At 34.3% G+C, this 18795-nt stretch overlaps 1 pseudogene; it reads left to right on the top strand.

Moving 5' to 3' along the window:
- Positions 1-1743: 1743 nt before the first annotated feature.
- LOC140607759 (heterogeneous nuclear ribonucleoprotein H3 pseudogene) lies at positions 1744-2406 on the top strand (annotated as a pseudogene).
- Positions 2407-18795: the final 16389 nt, after the last annotated feature.

Raw genomic sequence — 18795 nt, 5'->3', positions numbered from 1 at the left:
TACGTGCATGTACTGTTGATATATTTTTGTGTGCAGTAGCATAAGAAAGCTCTGTCTTTTACACTGCATTAAAAATGCTTGTTTCATTCTGAAGGTGTATTGCATGAAAGAAATAACAGAAATCTCAATACTCATCTTTTTTAGCCCTTATGAACTGGGATGTTATACAGGTATGTACTTAGGTAAAAATACAAAATGTGAAATTACAACACCCATTCATCAAAAAAAGAAACATTTTAATTGGTTATAGGTGGAAAATATCTACTTGACAGTCAGTTTCTCACTTTTCACGTAAGTGCTTTGCTGCTTGGATGCCTAATCTTGTTTAGTGTAGGAAAAGTAATTTGACATGAAAGTACCTAGATGGCTGCCGAAAATTAATTGCCAATTAAAAAAGAAAAATGTTTGTGCTACTCTATAAACAAGCCAACATATAAACCTTTCAGTCTTGTTGCTTTATTTATGTCTTTATAGATCTGGTTTCAAGCTATTTGCATACAATTTACAAATTCATATTATAATTCTCCTGTATATTTATGATTTTATAGTTGTATATATTTTACCTCCATGAGAAATATTTATTTCTGTATGCTTCCGTTGCTTATTATTTAACAAAAACATCACATTGCATTTGATAGTTTATGTATCTTCTTTAGAATAAGACACTTTTATTTGTAAAGGAGTAAAAAAATATTTTACCACCACCAATGGGCATGGATGAGCACATGGGTGTGTGTACACATCACACATGAGCACACATGCACACACACACACACCACAGAAACCTTATATTAGAAAATGCTCCACACCCTTCATCTCTATGCTTGTCTCTATAATATTGATAACAATAAGTTTTTAGAGGCAAGAGGAAGAGATTTCCCAAATGAAACTTTCTTTGAGAAATCAGTGGATTCTGAGAGGTTTCAGTACTTGTATACTTGTAAACTAATATTCATTGGGGAATCTGAAGTGGCATAAAAGGAAAGCCATTCAAATTTATATCTCTCTTTAAAAGGAATATTGTGGATTGAAGATAAAATCTGGAGCTATATGCTTAATCAAATGAAGAGTAAAATATCAATATTCTAAAAATCTCAGAAAGGAAACCAGTAATAATATTATGTATTACAAAATATATATTATTAAAAAGATGAAGAAATATCAAAGAAATAATGATGATATTTGAGCCATATTTTCATACTTCCCATTTTGAAATTTCTGCAGCTCTTTCCAGCTATGTAAAATTGCCAGTGATATGAAAGGTGGTCATTTAGTTAAAATCAAGTATTCATCAAAGCTTTCATACCGCAGCTGGGAGTGGGGGGAAGGTGATGAAATGATTTTTCTAAATATTTTCCCAAGTAGTTTCCAGAAATAATAACAGGAACTGCAGCATTTTAACTTTGTTACTTAGAAAACAAAAGCAAGTTTCCTACTTGGAGTTGAATAAAACAATTGTGTCTTTTTTCACCTGTACCAGCAATCCAGATCCAACTTTCTGACATCTTTATTCTATTCACTTAAACATCATTCTCACAGCCACAATATTTCCAAACTATGGGGTTATCTTTTTCTTGTCTCCTATATTGAATTAGGACTTGGCTGTATTTCAAAGCACTCAGCACAGTGCTTGACACACATTAAGCTCTCACTGTATATTTGTTGACTGACTAAACAGAATTCTGTAAATAATATATCTGTTCCATCTCTGACATCTGTCCTGTCTTTTTCTTCCCCAATATCTCTGGTTATGGAGGCTTTGGTAACTATGATGGCTATAATAATTATGGCTATGGAAACGATGGCTTTGATGACAGATTGAAAGATGGAATCGGTAAAACATGGCTAGGTGGACCTGGTGATGCAAGTTCAGGTTTTTTGGGTGGTCATTTTGTATATATGAGAGGATTACCTTTTAATGTAACTGAAAATGCCATTGCTAAGTCCAATACTAACTGATATTGATACTGGAGCTGGTGGCAGAGCAATAGAAGCAGATGTAGAGTCTGACATGACGATGCAGTAGCTACCATGTCTAAAGATAAGAATAGCAGACAACACCAATACATTAAACTCTTCTTGAATTCTAGTGTAGAATGAGGTTCTGGAATGGGACACTTACAGCAGAGATGGAATGGGTAGTCAGAGAGATTATGGATCTGTTGCAAGAATGAGAATGGGGAAGGTTTACAGCAAAGGCTACAATACTTCTGATGGTTTGTGTGGTTATGGCCATGGTGGATAGGCAGTGGAAGTTACTCTTGGCAAGGTGGCAGGAGTGGAGGTGGATGGTGTGGGATGTACTACAACATAATAACCACCAACATACAAGGTCCTGTGAACAGAATCTGGTCTACTAGGCTTTCTTACAGATTTAGTTCCTTTTGTATTTTAAGAACTGTATAGGGGATCTCTGGGTGGCTCAGCAGTTGAGCGGCTGCCTTCAGCCCAGGGTGTGATCCTGGAGTCCTGGGATCGAGACCCACATCGGGCTCCATGCATGGAGCTTGCTTTTCCTTTTGCCTGTGTCTCTGCCTTTCCCTCTCTCAGTGTCTCTCATGAATAAATAAAATCTTTCTTAAAAATAAATAAATAAATAAATAAATAAATAAATAAATAAATAAATAAATAAAAGAACTGTATAATAACTGAAGGAATGTGTTTTCAAAATATTATTTGTTAAAGCAACAGATTATGATGGAGAAATCTCTTTTCTATAGGTTTTATCTGTTGCATACTTTGACTTAATGACTTTTTATACTAAAAAAATTATAAACCCCTCATCACTTCTAAACTGAGCTACTGTAAAACCACTCAAGACTATATGCTTTAATATTTATTGATTTCCTACTATGTGTTCTATAGTGAGATGAGCCTATATATAGATTGTTACTCTTCCAAAGGGTAGATATCAATAATCCTAATAGTATGAAAAAGAATTCATAAATCTTCTCTAAATACAACATTAAATTGTCTTTGTATTTATGGGCCTAAGGAATAATTTCTTATTCTATATCTCTAGTCTTAGTACCTGTACTTCTTATAAAACATATTTACAATTATCCTGCAGCTGAAATAATTGCTTATCATTCCCCAAACAAGTCTCAGTAAGAAACCTGCTTTCAAAAATCAATTTTACTTAAATGGGGGGTGATGAAAACTAATACTTCCGTATTATTACAACTTATTTTAGATTTTTTTTTTTTAAATTTTAGAGAGAGAGTGTGTGAGCAGGAGGAGGGGCAGAGCAGGGGAGGGAGAGAGAATCCCAAGCTGACTCGCTGCTGAGTATAGAGCCTGATGTAGGGCTTGGTCTCATAACCCTGAGAAATGAAGAGTTGGACACTTTACTGACTGAGTCACTGAGTTACCCATACAGCATACTTTAATGTATTATTACAGTATGGTACAAAATACAAATATATAATGCAAAATTATGTGTATTTTTGAACTACATAAGAGACTTCAAATAAATCTCCAGCTTCAGTTGTCATTTCCCAGGTAGATGAAGAAGGGAAATGAGATGGTTAATTGTTCACAAGACCTCTGCTTTCAGACAGATGAAGTTGTGTGTTCCAGTTGCAGAATATGTGGTGTCCCAGTTGTACCACTTCATAGCCATGCAATTGCATTTATGTTTACATAGCTATATCTGCAGTGCTTAGAATAATTTCTCACAGTGTTTCATAAGTATTAGCTGAATAAATGAATGATTGAATATATCAATGGAAAATGATTATTTGATTAGTATCAGTCTCTTTCTGGAATATGAGCTTTTTAAATGTGAGTTGAGTTTTCTGTAATGATCATCGTTTGATTGCTTTTCTAATATTCAACTGAAATTTGACCTGTGAGGTACCATATGTATGAAAACAAAATGTATTCACATGCACACACTTACAGAGAATTACCTAGATCTTTGTCTTTGTCCTGTTCATTTCTGGTTTTAGGACATTTCCTTAAGAATGTTTGTTTAAATGTTGCAAGCTATCTTACCCATATATATGGTTTATCATGCCACTGACACAATTACCACCCAAGTAGTAAGCCTACTATATATTCATATTGATACCATAATTCCCTGAAAAATAGATATTCCCTGATATTGATTGACTCAAGAACAAATGCCTTCATAGCCAGGTTGAATTCATCTAGAAGAATTTTCACACATTTAACATTTAATGAAATTATGACATACATTAAATCTTGATGAAATATATGCTTTCAATCTTCTCACAAGAGCACATGTAATAGAAGAAAAACTGTAATTAGAATCAGAAAACTTTCATCTAGGTCCTGGATCTACTACCATAAGCTGTGTGTCCATGTATGAATCAGTAAAATTCTCTCATTCAGCTTTTACATTTGAACTTGCAGGATAGGGATCCCTGGGTGGCACAGCGGTTTAGCACCTGCCTTTGGCCCAGGGCGCGATCCTGGAGACCCGGGATCGAATCCCACGTCGGGCTCCCGGTGCATGGAGCCTGCTTCTCCCTCTGCCTATGTCTCTACCTCTCTCTCTCTCTCTCTGTGTGTGACATAAATAAATAATAATAATAAAAAATTAAAAAAAAAACTTACAGGATAGAATATATTTGCATTGTTGTGAGGAACAAATGAGATCATGTGTGGCAAAATGCTTTGTGAATTATAAAAGCACAATATACATATTTTTTCTGTTAGTTGGTGGTTCCTAGCCAGGCATACTCAAGAGAGTTTGACCAGTTGTTCTGGAATATTTGATAAACCAAACATCAAACAAAAGCTGTAAATCTAGGGATCCCTGGGTGGCGCAGCGGTTTGGCGCCTGCCTTTGGCCCAGGGCGCGATCCTGGAGACCCGGGATCGAATCCCACATTGGGCTCCCGGTGCATGGAGCCTGCTTCTCCCTCTGCCTATGTCTCTGCCTCTCTCTCTCTCTCTCTCTCTGTGACTATCGTAAATAAATAAAAATTTAAAAAAAAAATAAAAAAAGCTGTAAATCTAAAATGGGCCCCTTTAGACATCTGTACATTTCTTCTTTCTAACTGCTGCCATATTTGCTAATGTAGCAAAGGGAGCAGTCTCCCTTTGTCATCAATTCCCAAATTTTTCATTCCGAATAGAAAAGAGAAATTTTCTCCCAAGGTGCTCCACAACTCCTTTCTAGATACACCTACTTGGTAGGGCAGCCCAGGTGGCTCAGTGGTTTAGATACACCTACTTGGTGACCCCTAGATTAGTTAGTATAGATTCATGCTAACAATGAACTAATCACATGCTCATACAGTCTCTTTTTTGCAAATTATCCATCTATATTTTGCTGCTATTCTATGTTCATGGCTGATACCATGCGTAAATGGTAGTACCAAATTGTTTTCAACATTTTCAAGATATAACTGCTTTAAAACAAAAGATATTGGGGTACCTGAGTGACTCAGTTGGTTTTTAAGTGTCTCCCTTTGGCTTGGGTCACGATTCCACCGTCCTGGGATTGAGCCCCACATGGGGCTCCCTGCTCAGGGGGAGCCTGCTTCTCCCTCTCCCTCTGCTGCTCTCCCTGCTTGTTCTTTCTCTCTCTCTCTCTCTCGGTCAAATTAATAAAATTAAAAAAAAAAAGAAATTTACTATGTGATGATGGCAGACACTTAAGTTGCTTATTGCTTTGCTCACAAGAGTAATGCATATATGTTAGAAAATCTTAACAATCTTTGAAAATTAGGGACTTAGATGGCAAGGCTCTACTTCCAAAAAGAGCTTTGAAGTTGTTCTGAGTTTTCTGTATTTTTAAGTGTTTCATAATTGATTCTGATGGCTCAGTGTCAAATATGGATTGTGTGTATATATTATCTGAGAACCATGATCATATATGGAACATATTATTTCAAAGCTTATTATTACAAATGTACTTTCATAGAGATTTTTTCCCCTTAGACATATATGAATATGGAATATGCAACCTGATACCAAGAGGATAAAACTTTTTAAATCTGTGAAAGTACAGATGATTTGGAACTTAAAAAAAATGATACACTCAAATTTTACTTCATGAAACTACAGTAACTTTATTTAGATGTCTCAATAATATATTTAAGTAACCACATGCCCTTTAACAAGCAGTTTGGATTGAGGTAGTGGAAGACACTAAAATATTTCAAACAATATTATATTTCTCAGATACCAACCATTAATGGGTACTTGAATATTTTACATATGCTATTTTAACTATCTTAGAGAGTAAAATTCAATTTAGAACATTAAAACTCTCTCTCCCTACTAAATAAACCATAGGTGTCCCCTACACTTCTGACACTAATGTAATTATTATTAGCTTGCAATTCTTATCTGAGACAGTTATATAGATAAAGTAAGCCCTAAGTAACATTAAATCGGCCAATTTGACATTCTTCTCAGTAATGACCCTTATATGGCTGTTTTGCTGTAGAATGCGGGTATGATTAAGTAATAGCAGGTGGGTCTTTACTGACATTAGCTATTTACAAGTCACTTATTCTTACTTTATCTGAGCTCGTTAGGTCATACATAATGAACATTTATTAAACTTTTTGAAAATTCTACAGATCATCTATCTATCTATAGATATAAAATAAATATTTGTGGACTCCATTCCAGCACAAAAATACTTTACAGTGAGGGTAGTTCACAAAATTGAAGTCTTATATAACAAAAAACATATAACTCTGTTTCATTCAGAGACTTTTTTCTTAAACTGTCCTTTGAAAAATAAAGTTTTATCCATTGACAGAGTGTTTTTTTTTAAGAAATTATTTCCTCATTATCTAAAGGAATATTTCGCACACTCATTGGCCAAAAACCTTAACATGATACTTTTCTTATTCACTTGCAATCAGATTCCTCATTGTTCTTTATACGTATGTAGAAAGGAGATATTAATAATCTTTTCCTGATTATTTTATAATATTATTGTAATAAAATAAAATAATAAAGGCATATGAAAATACCTTGGAAACAAAAAAAGTTTCTATGATAAATTGGAGGATTAGAAGATTTCTATTGTAGAACTTCAAGCAATCACCTGGGAATGGGATTAGCAATAAAAAAAAAGCTTCACTTTAATGGATATTGTTAGTGAATTCCCTTTTAACTTGGAGGTCTTGAGGTTGGAATGTAATTTCCCTGCTTAGTGAGCCACACTGCAGACACAGAGGTTTCTGTTCTCATATAATACATGTATGCCTGAGGTGAAGAGAAATGTTACACAGAATCCAGAGGAGAAAAACAGATTTGAACACTGAAAATCACACCCAGCTTGGTAGAAAAGCTTCTGCAAAACTCCTTATTCAGATTACTTTAGAAACTAATTCCCATGAAAACTCCGGCATCTGTACCTAAGTACACATTCTATGTGTCCAGTGGTCTGGGGCATAAGTTATTTTCCCCCTGTATTAGTCAACTTGTGTAGCAATAATTCTATATAAAATATGTTCTAAAATCCTAATGACTTACAACACATGCATTTGTTTTTCTGGCGCATAGACATGTGAAGTGAGTACAGTGTCTGTTTCAGGCTGTAGTTCAAGCTCAGACCAGCTCTGTATTTTTTCACTTCAGGACCAAAGCTGAAGAAGTAGTCACTATTTAGGGTATATTTATTTCTTATGGTGCAGAACAGGATAGCTAGAATGCATGTCAAACCAAGCACATCCATACTAGCACATTTAAAGCCAGCTCAGCTTCCATTGAACAAAGCAAGTTATATGGCCACGACCAAAATCAATGAGGCTGGGAATTATACTTTTCCTGCTGTAAAGTATGGCAAGAGTGAAGGTAAAGAGAATTTTTTTTTTTAATGAGAGAAAGAAAGAGCATGCATGCACGCATCTTGGGATGGAGGGGGCAGCGGCAGAGGAAGAGGAGGAGAGAGAATCTTAAGCTGGCTCCACCCCCAGCACGAAGCTATGGAGGGGCATGATCTCATGACCCTGAGATCATGACCTGAGCCAAAATCCAGAGTGATTGTCTGACTCTGAGTCACCTAGGTGACCCAAGAGAGAACTCTAAATAAATAATACAATCTGCTATGCCCTCACAGGTGAAAGACAAGTTAGTGGATTTGTGTACCCCTTACAACAAAGAAAAAGTCAAACCTGTTGTAAAACTTCCAGGATTTAAGAGGCAACATAAGTTACATTTGATGATGAGTTTTTAAAAAAAATTAGTAAGCAATCTGAAATGGTCATCTTTCAGTGGAGTCATTGGTGGAAGATGAGTCTCCACTGGTCTTTTGAATTTCTTTATATTGTGCAAGCAAGGTACTGACTGCCCTTTGTCCAGGATTTTATTTTAAAGAATTTTTGTACAACAAACAATATTGGAAGATAGAAATAATGTCTCCCTCTTACATAAATCTCATAATAACATAATATCCTTCTTATTATTTATTACTTTTCAGGATTATACATGTAAATAAAGCTTATTAATTATGTTGTTCAAATTATCTGTACCCTTACAGATTTTTTTGTCTGCATAATCCACTGAGAGAGGTATATTAAAATCATCCATTTGGATGGTATATTTGTCTACTTTTCCTTGTGATTACATCTCTTCTTGTGCTATGTATTTTAAGGATATGTCACTAGGTACACAAAAGTTAAGAATTGTAATATATTCCTGTTGAAATAAATGTCTGATATTATTTAGACTTTCTTTAGCTGTAATAAAGATCTTTATTTTTTTAAAGATTTTATTTATTGATTTGAGAGAGAGAGAGAACAAGCAGTGGGGCAGAGGGAGGAGCAGATTTCCCACTGAGCAGGGAGCCAGATGGAGGGCTCAATCTCAGAACCCTGGGATCATGATCTGAGCAGAAGGCAGACACTTAACCGACTGAGCCACCCAGGAGCCCCAAGATCTTTATATTATTCTTTTCTTCTTCTTTTTCTTGATAGTACTACATCTAAATTTCTGCAGCATCTGTTCACAAATTTACTTGTCTGGCTCTAAATGTCCTGTTGTTGTAAAGTGGCATAATAGTCCCCCATTACCTATGGGGGCTATATTCCAAGACCCATAGTGGGTGCCTGAAATCAAATATAGTACTGAACTATGTATGCTATGGTTATCATATATATATATATATATATATATATATGATAAAGTTTAATTTATAAATTAAGCACAGTAAGAGATAAATAGCAATAACTAATAATAGAATAAGTATAATATACTATAACAAAAGTCATATGAATGTGGTAAATCTCTCAAAATATCTTATTGTACTGCATGCACCCTTCTCTTCTTGAAATGATGGAGATGATAAAATGCCTACATGTCATATGAGACAAAGTGAGGGGAATGATGAAAGCACTGTGATGTAGCATTAGGCTACTATTGACCTTCTGTCCATACAACAGAGGAATCATCAACTTCCAGACCATAGTTGATCATGAGTAACTGAAGCTGTTAAGGGAAACCATAGGTAAGGATGAACTCTGTTTAAACAAATACTGCAGATGCTCACAAAACATCAGGCAAATACTTATTTCCTGGCTGAGTCATGACAGTGACAATGCATTCCAGAATCCTGAAGTCATGATGGTAGTTTTTGATTCCCCAGATTCCATAGGTGATAGAGCTTGTAGCTCTCTTGGGAGGTCAGTTCAAAGCCATCTTGTTCTGGCAGTCATTCCTGGATTCTATACTACATCAACCAACAGTTTTAAAAATTAAACAATTGTTTAATTAATTGTTTAAACAAATTAAACAATTCCGCCTATCAAAGATTTTTCTTGTAAAACTATCTAGAGTAGATTCCATCTGTCATTGAAACTCACACAAATAGCAACTAATGTTATCAATTCTAGTGATTGGAACCTGGGCTTTATGTCAGGCTGCTCTTGACAGCAGCATATTAATTTATTGCCAAATAGAATGTCAGTAATACATACATGCCAATCACAAATTAATTACCTAAGTTAATCGCTTGATGCCCTTTCAGCAAACCAAATGGATGCAACCATTCCATGGTACTAAGAGAATAAGGAATATATGAACGCAAGAGTGAATGGCTATTTCATGCATTGGAGAGTTTTAGCGGCTATAACATGATCAGCTTCAAGTTCTTAAGTAAAGACATAGTAGAAAACAGAAACTTTTTATGATCACCCTAAAAGAAAATCAGGGCCAGATGCTCTGGGTTGAGAAAATACAGAATATATTAAATTCAGAGGGTCTTCTAGTATCTTATGTACTAATTGAAGCACACATTGGGAAAGAATTGAAGACTGATATTGAGAATAATAATATTTGAAAGGATTTATTTGATGCAAATTACCCTCCAACTCACACTCACACTGAGCTCTCCATACCAATAGAAACAGGCCTTGCAGACAGATCCTGGAGGGGCATTACCTCATGTCCCCACCCCCCCCCACTATCATCTGTCAGGGCCCTTCATCAGAGTCAAATTCTAGAATGTTGTGTCCAGAAGACCAGACATTTACACATCATGAGAAATGCAAGATTGTGGTAAGTTATATTGGCAAAATAATTCAAAGCACTTTGTGGGAGTAATTTCTGAAATGCAAGACCAAAAAAAAAAAAAAAAAGAAAGAAAAGAAAAGAGAGAGAGAGAGACCATGTCTCTGAATTCATTAAAGTTATTCATGTGATATATATATAATAAGACCTTGTGCTGTCCACTAGAAATGTAATGTGAATTATATATGTTATTTCATTTTAGTTGTCACATAAAAAGTAAAAAAACAATAGATGAAATGAATTTTAGTAATATATTTATCCAGTATGTCCAAAAAATTATCACTTCCAAACAAAATCTATATAAAATATTAAACATGCATTTTACTTGCTTTTACTACCTCTTCAAAATCCAATATGATTTTACATTTATAGTATATCTCAATTCAGATACCAAGTTTTCATCAGAAATATCTGATTTATTTAAATATAACAAAACTTACAGTTGAGAAAGTAGATTTACATTCCCAAGATTTATCAAACATATTTTAAAAATTTCAAGTACCAAAATATACTTTTCTATAAATATTTCTATAAATATTTATATCAACTTTAACAAAACTGGTACTGGTATAAATATAAATATTTATATCAACTTTAACAAAACTGGTACTTCAATACCAGAAGAATTATTTTAACCTAGAAAAAAAGCATATAATTTTCAAAAGTAGTACTATCAAAGTTAGATAAATTCAATAATTCTTGTGTCAATATAACATTATTATTGATTTATATAATGAAAAGTTTCAATTTCAACATAAATTTGTGTACCTGTCTAGCTTAGACACAAATAAGCTCTTCTTTTCCTTGAGGTTTTAACTTTAGCTTGTTCATAAGCAGTATGATTTCATGAGTGAAAATGTAAATCACACTGCCATTTTTTTATTATTGAATATTTAGCAAGTGTTCCTTTTGTTCCAAGAAAATCTTGCATTTGAATGAACAGTATAATAAATCTTTGTAAATAAATCTTCCATGACTCACAAATGAGCGTTGGTAAAGAACACAAGATTGTTAAATTAATCATCATCTATTTTTTTAATTCCATAAACTAATGATGATTCAGAACACTTGCATGTATATATATGCAAATGAATAATTGTGACAATTATATCCATTTGCACTTTTCATGAAGGTGGCTTCAGAAAATTGAGTACAGATATTTCTAATATGTAACATGTAGAAGAATGAAACAAAAAGGAGAATGTCAGTCTCTTGTACAGAATTACAATAAATCTGGATTTTGACCAAATATAGGTAGAGTACTGTCTGATCTAAAACTATTTTTTCATAAATAGCTAAAATTCTTCTTTGAAAAATAAAAAAGATTAAAACATATGTGTGTGTATAGAAGTACATCTATATGTGTGCACATGTATTCACAAACTTTACATTTTTATTCCACTAATGGATATTTCTTTATAAATCTGGAAACTCTTTGAGATAAAGTATACCCAAGATATTAATTAAGAGTATCTATTTTACTTTGGTGACTCTTCCTGAGTTAAATAAAAGCATTTGGAATTTTTAAAACTTTGATTCAATTGATTTTTAGTATTTTTAGAAGTCTTTGATTCTATGGCTAATCCCTTTACCTAAGTCTTTAACATCTACAAAATTTCAAAGCTTATAAAAAATAATTTCTTATCATCTCTATCTAAAAATGTTATTTTAGGAACGCCTGAGTGGCTCATCAGTTGAGCATCTGCCTTTGGCTCATAGCATGACCCTGGGATCCAGGATTGAGTCCCACATCGGGCTCCCTGCATGGAGCTTGCTTCTCCCTCTGCCTTTGTCTCTGCCTCTCTCTCTATTTCTCTGTGTCTCTCATGAATAAATAAATAAATAAATAAATAAATAAATAAATAAATAAATAAATAAATAAAATCTTTTAAAAATTGTATTTTATAGTGCAAGTATACAAATCACTTTATAGCTAAATAAGTTTTCAAGTTCAGGTTCTTTTTAAAGCTTTTCAAATATTTTTGTTGGGCATGTCATTCTAATTTCAGGAGAACAATTTTATTAATTATTTTTTGAGTATTCAAAAAAAGAAAAAACTTCTTATCAAATGAACTATGCTTTTGCTAAAAATATCTCCTAATATTGTTCACATTATTCCATTGATTTTTGTCTTTTTGGTTTTTTACAGGACAAACAGCTTTCTCAGTTTGTTCTACATCAAATTATAACTGCCATTTGTGGCAAAATTCACAACGTATTTTTTCCAGTATCTTTTATTCTTTACTGTTTTGTATGTGGCACTAGTTTCTGCAACTCCACTTAATTATGCACCAATAACATGTCTCTATTTCAAATTTATGTTTGTCCATTGAAATTATTTAGAAAAATAGTTAATTACAGAACAGTTAAATAATAATAAAATTTACATATTATGAATACTATACATAAATTATTTACTTGGCAATTATGATTTACCTAGATACCACCTGCCTGTATAAAATATTTAAATAAGCATAGTCAATGTTACATCAATGTATAAAAAACATCATTCAACTAAATCAGTCAACACTAACTTGATCAGTGATGAGTTCCTGCGTAATACTAGGAACTAAGCACCAAAGCGGCATACTACCATATAACGGTTTCTTATAGAATGCAACAGTTAAAGGAAAATGTAATCCTCTCTAAACAATTAAGTTGTTTTACACAGAAAAAATGTCTTACGGTTTGTGTTTTGATGTGTAAATTGAATTAAATAAAATTAGACATTTAGTCCCTCTGTCATACTAGCAACTTTGTTCTTGTATTTAGTAGACTCATGTGGCCATTGGCTATAATACTGAATAGTACAATTTTAGATTGAAGTCGGTATGAGCAGATGAGAGAGGTTCATTTGTTTTCTCATTTGTTTGATTAAAACTTGGATTTAGTGATGAGAGATGGCAATGGAGTTGAGATAGCCAAAGAAATCCAGAGTTTAAGAGGTGGGGACATTGGATTTATTGAAGTTATTAAGAGAAGGAAGAGAAGAGAAAAGAAGATACTCCAATCATTATGGCAGTGGAAAATATATTGATGGGGGTGTGTCTATACTTTATAAGGCAGGAATGATTATGAGACATAATGCCATTGAAATGGACTTTGATTTGAATGGAGATATAGGATCCTGGAGTCTAGAGAACAACCAAAGCCTATAATTAAAGGAGGTAAGGTGGACATGGCTTTCATAATAGACAAGTATATAAGTGTGGCATTCAGAACGTGGTGAGATTCGTTCATCTTTGACAGTAACTAATTACTCTCTGGATTAAAAGAGATGGGCAGCCTCAAAATGTCCAAAATAACTATAGGTCTACAAAACAGAAGCCTGACTTAAAGTCTCCTCCTCTTTTTGAAGGATCAAAGCCCTTCACCCAGTTCCTAGACCCAAATCTTAGACTTCCTCCACAGAAACATACAAGCATTTAGAAGAATAACTGTGCTCGCAGAGAATGGGAGATATCAATATTTCTCTAGTATATTAGAAATCTGCTCTTTGATGATATTAATTTCTAGGGAACCAAAACACCCCTGTGAGACTCTTAAAACCATTAGATCCTATGATAGATGGAATTCATGTCACTCTGCTCATGGTACACTCAGTGCTTTCCTGGGAATTTATTCTGTGATTATTTGTACAATTCCTGTGGTTTCAGTTGAAATAGATATACTCAGCACCAGGTAGAACTTTGTCATTGCCTCTCCAGAATAGTGTGCTTCATGGTAAGAACAGATAAGTAGAATCTGCCTATGGAAATCTCCCTCCATACAAAAAAAAGTAAACAAAATGATACTGTATTCTTGAAAGAATAGCAGACATTAGTGCTACCATCAAAGATCTGAAAGATTCACATGGAGTATCTGATATTGCTTCTCAAATAACTCATCCATTTGACCTTTGTGGTAGACAGTTGGGCCTTGGAGAATGACAATAGTTATCGTAATCAGATAGTAACTCTAAATGCAACTTCCATTTCAAAGCTAGAATGAAGAAAAGCAGTTGAGGCCTTGGCAACTGAAATGCTTTATATTGCTACATCAAGTGTATTTTTATCTCTTCCAATGAACAGAGAAAAGCAGAAGCAATTTGCTTTCATTTGAAAGAGCAAGTAGCACTTGTATATATTGAATTGCCATCACTACCAACCATGCATTAACCAGCACCACCAATCACAAACTTTGATGATGACTAATTTTCTACCATGCTTCTCATACCTCATATTTTTTTAAAAGATTTTATTTATTTACTCATGAAAGATTGAGAGAGAGAGAGAGAGAGAGGCAGAGACATAGGCAGAGGGAGAAGCAGGCTCCATGCAGGGAGTCCGATGCGGGACTCGATCCCGGGACTCCAGGATCACGCCCTGGGCCAAAGGCAAGACGCTCAACCTCTGAGCCACCCAGGCATCCCATACCTTATAAATTTTGATCAGATATTTTATTTTTGGGCAAAATAAACTAATTACTGGGCTGATACCCATGGGATTCACTGTTATTACAAGGCACCCCATCACTAGAAGCCAGGGGGTTCATGCAATGGCAGATTAGCTTTTTAATGAGTCATAGTCACAGACGGAAGCCAATGATTTCAGAGGTTGTGGTACAGTACTGTAGCATAAGGTATATGCTGTTACCAGAAGCTAAGTTTTGGAGGTATTTCTTCCATAACCAGAACACATGGGTCTAAGAGTGAAGGGATACTTCTCACTATAATTCCTAATGACTGCCAAACAAAATTTTTGTTGCCTTTACTTCTGACTTGAGTTAGGTCTGCTGAGATGTAACTTTCAGGCTCAGGAAAGAAGTGTTTACTAGGAGACCCAAAAATCATTCTGTTGAATGAGAAGTTAAAGCTTCCATATATAAAAAACAAATATTTATATATTACAATTAATATATATAAAGTTATATATTATATATATTATTTAGAATATATATATATTTGTAAGGAATTAGCCCACACAATAATAAAGGTTGAAAAATCCCACAATCTGCAGTTAGCAATTAGCAAGCTAGAGACCCAGGAGTCAGCAGTATCGTTCCAGTATGAGTCTGAAAGCCTAACAACCAGGAATCCTAGGCCTGGGAAGACCAACCAAATGGTGAGACAGTGAATTCTTTCTTCCTCCACCTTTTTTTCTATTTAGCCCCTCAACAAATTAGATGATGCCATCCACCTTGGAGCAGACAATCTGCTTTTATAAACCAGTGATTCAAATGTTAATTTTATCCAGAAACATTGTCACAGATACATACAGAAATAATATTTAACAAACTATCTGGGCAGCTCAAGACACAGCCAAGTTGACACAAAATTAACCATCACAATGTCAAAGTTGAAATGTAAACAAACATGGAAACAAAAAAACCAAAATAGTATTTAATATATTATCATATACTTACCATAAGATAATTTTATGCTTTGGTTTCATCTTGTCTAGGATTCATTTTGAATTTAAAAAGAATCGTGTTATCTACGTCCTAGTTTTTGCACTTCATATGCCTAATACATTTCTAATAGATTTTTTAAGTTCTATTTTTCTTTCCCCCTTTTTTTCTTTTTCCTAGAGGAAACAGAAGTGACAATGCACATTTGAAATTACTGGCAAAATACCTTCATATATTTTTACAAGGCAACAATAATTTTAAAAGCTCTCATGTGAGAATCTTCTCTTCAAGTGAAAAATAAAATTAAATAAAATTTAAAAATTGGTGGGGGGGACAACCAAACTACCTGAAAACAGAGACAGTTAAGCTGAAAACTAATATTAGATAGCAGAACTTCTGTAAGTGTTCAAAATTCTAGTATATTTTACCTATGGAGTCACGATAGTGTCAACAAGTCCCAAATCAGACTTTCTGTATTAAAAAGAGACAAAAGGGAGAGTCTAATGAGCTTCAACTCATAGCCACAGAGATAATGAGAGCAAGAGACCTTGGTCTGTAAGCAACAACCCCCTTTGTTTCACATTGAATACCTTCATCTAGTTATTAGTCCTTCCTCCCGTAATCTGTCAAACAATGAGGAACCTGAATTGTAAAAGGTGCATCGCCCCAGAAAGCAAACTAGTGCTGAGCCAGTGAAAAGGGGAGATGATGAGATTGACATTGCTGACACTGGAAATCTGGTGATAGAAAGATTAGTTTACAATCAAATTACTCTCATATTCACTTATAGCCAAATAAGTAAAGAGGCCACCTGTAAAGTATTTTCCCTACGAGTAATGGTGTGGAGACTATTATAATAAACACATGTTTTAGGCAGAAAGGAATTCAGTGGAATTTGCTAGACATCCAGGTTGTTTAAGACGAGGCAAGATCCTCCTAAATGAATGATTCATCCATAGTAATGACACTAATTCATTATCGAGTTTCAGTTTATATCTATTTTCATTTTTTCCAATCTGTTGCAGTGCAATTGAAGTGGTGGTTTGTTGTGTTGTTGTTCTAAAATGTTGTTTTAAGTACATAATTTTACTCCATTTGTGCCAGGAAAATGCCCAAACACCTTCATTAGGAATAAAGCAAATCTGTTCCACAGTACTCTGAACAGCAGGCACTATATGCTTTATTGAACAGAAAAGCTTTAACAAACCTTTTCTTGTACAATGTTCATTCTGCCTGTGTCTGTTTATGTTCTTAAACTTCCTGAAAATGTGGGTGCAACAGCAAAGTAGTGTTTAGCTACCCTACTCTCTTGGCCAGGTGGTTGATTGTATGGTTTGGCATATTTTTTGCAGGTGGTATACAAAATCATATATACCAGCTGCTCAGCCCACTGAGTAATACTTTGCTAAATGACACAGCCCCAGCCATACATAACAACATATAATGATGCTAGAATGATATCTTCACTAGATTCATTTAGCTCTGAAAAGAATTCTCTAAGAAAGACATTTCCTTGCCTTCATTTCTGTTTCATGCTGGGTAATGTTGGCAAGAATTATTCATGGCACATGTGAGCAATTCAAAAAAAAAATATATTGTAAAAAAACAACAAGGCAGCTTTGCAGAGGTGCGCTATCTGCTTGATGACTTGGCAAGCCGCCCCTGGTGCTTGGCACAGCACCCTGGCAGCTGGCACAAGGGATGTTATATATACTTGCCATTGGGCCTCTACTATGCTACTTGCTGTGCATGATCAATATCGACCAACTGCATAAACAACCGGATGAACCTTGTATCCGAGGGATAGCAAATAGCATTTGAATTATTTTACATAAATCTGAAAATGTAATCGCAGTTGACATTCCTATTAGTATTATATCTGAGCGCGATGATCATAATTGAGTAACATTAAATTTAGTTTATTGAACAGCAGTCCACTGCCTGCTTTACTGTGACTATGATCTGTGTAATGAAACCAGCAGTACGAAAAATTCTCTCAGTTGGTACACTTCCTGGACAGCGGCCAAAGTATTTATTGCTATTTATGCAATTAATGGCTATATTGATTCCTTTTTTCCCTAGTAAATAGTAGATAAGTTGTGCTATGTTTTCTTAGCTCTTCAAGGTTTGTTTCAGCTGTAATTAATGTGACTATAAGAATAATACTCAATTGTTCTTAGTAACTGGTTTTCATGTCTGCGGCATTTGCAACATACACATTGCTTTCTGGTTTGAGATGATTAAATTGATAGCAGCTCTATTGCCAAAATAGTCCCATATGCTGAAGTATGATTTATTAATGTTCAAAAATCAGAAGGTAAAACTTCACTAGCCAAAAGGCTGTGGTGGTTAATCATCTGTTCTTCCAGCTAATTCCATAATCCTCAATGTGACAATCAATTCATCATGCTGAAATAGCAAATTCATATAAATCATATTTCCAAGTTCTACATGCAGTCAATAAAATATATTGCACATTTCCCATAAATTATGTGTTATAATGTTAATTTATTTTTCAAATTAAAAACCTTAACTACCCTATGTGTTTTTCCATTGTGCCTTTAAAGTAATGAGTCTCATGCTGGCACATCTAGAAGATCACACCATGCACGGGAAAGAAGGTTTGAAGTCTTCTGACTCTGGAGAAATTTGTAGGGATATGGGTCACTCTATATCCTCTAAGACAACCAAAAGTTCTAATATTTTTTTCTACTTCATTCCTATTCCTTACTGGCTAGAATTCAAAGATATTTTATTAGTCTATTTCCCAACAAGGAGGAGGTGGGTATAAGAAGGAAGGTCAGAGTTGGCATGATTTTGGGATTGCTGCTATTGAAGAATCCATCTCATTCTAGTGTGTATGCTCTTTTTTTCTTTTCCTTTATTTCAGGTCCTCACATCTATTTT

Source organism: Canis lupus, chromosome 17 (assembly GCF_048164855.1).
Source record: "Canis lupus baileyi chromosome 17, mCanLup2.hap1, whole genome shotgun sequence".
Lineage (NCBI taxonomy): Eukaryota > Metazoa > Chordata > Mammalia > Carnivora > Canidae > Canis > Canis lupus.
Note: the sequence above shows the minus strand (reverse complement) of the source record. Positions and strands in the feature narration are given on the sequence as shown.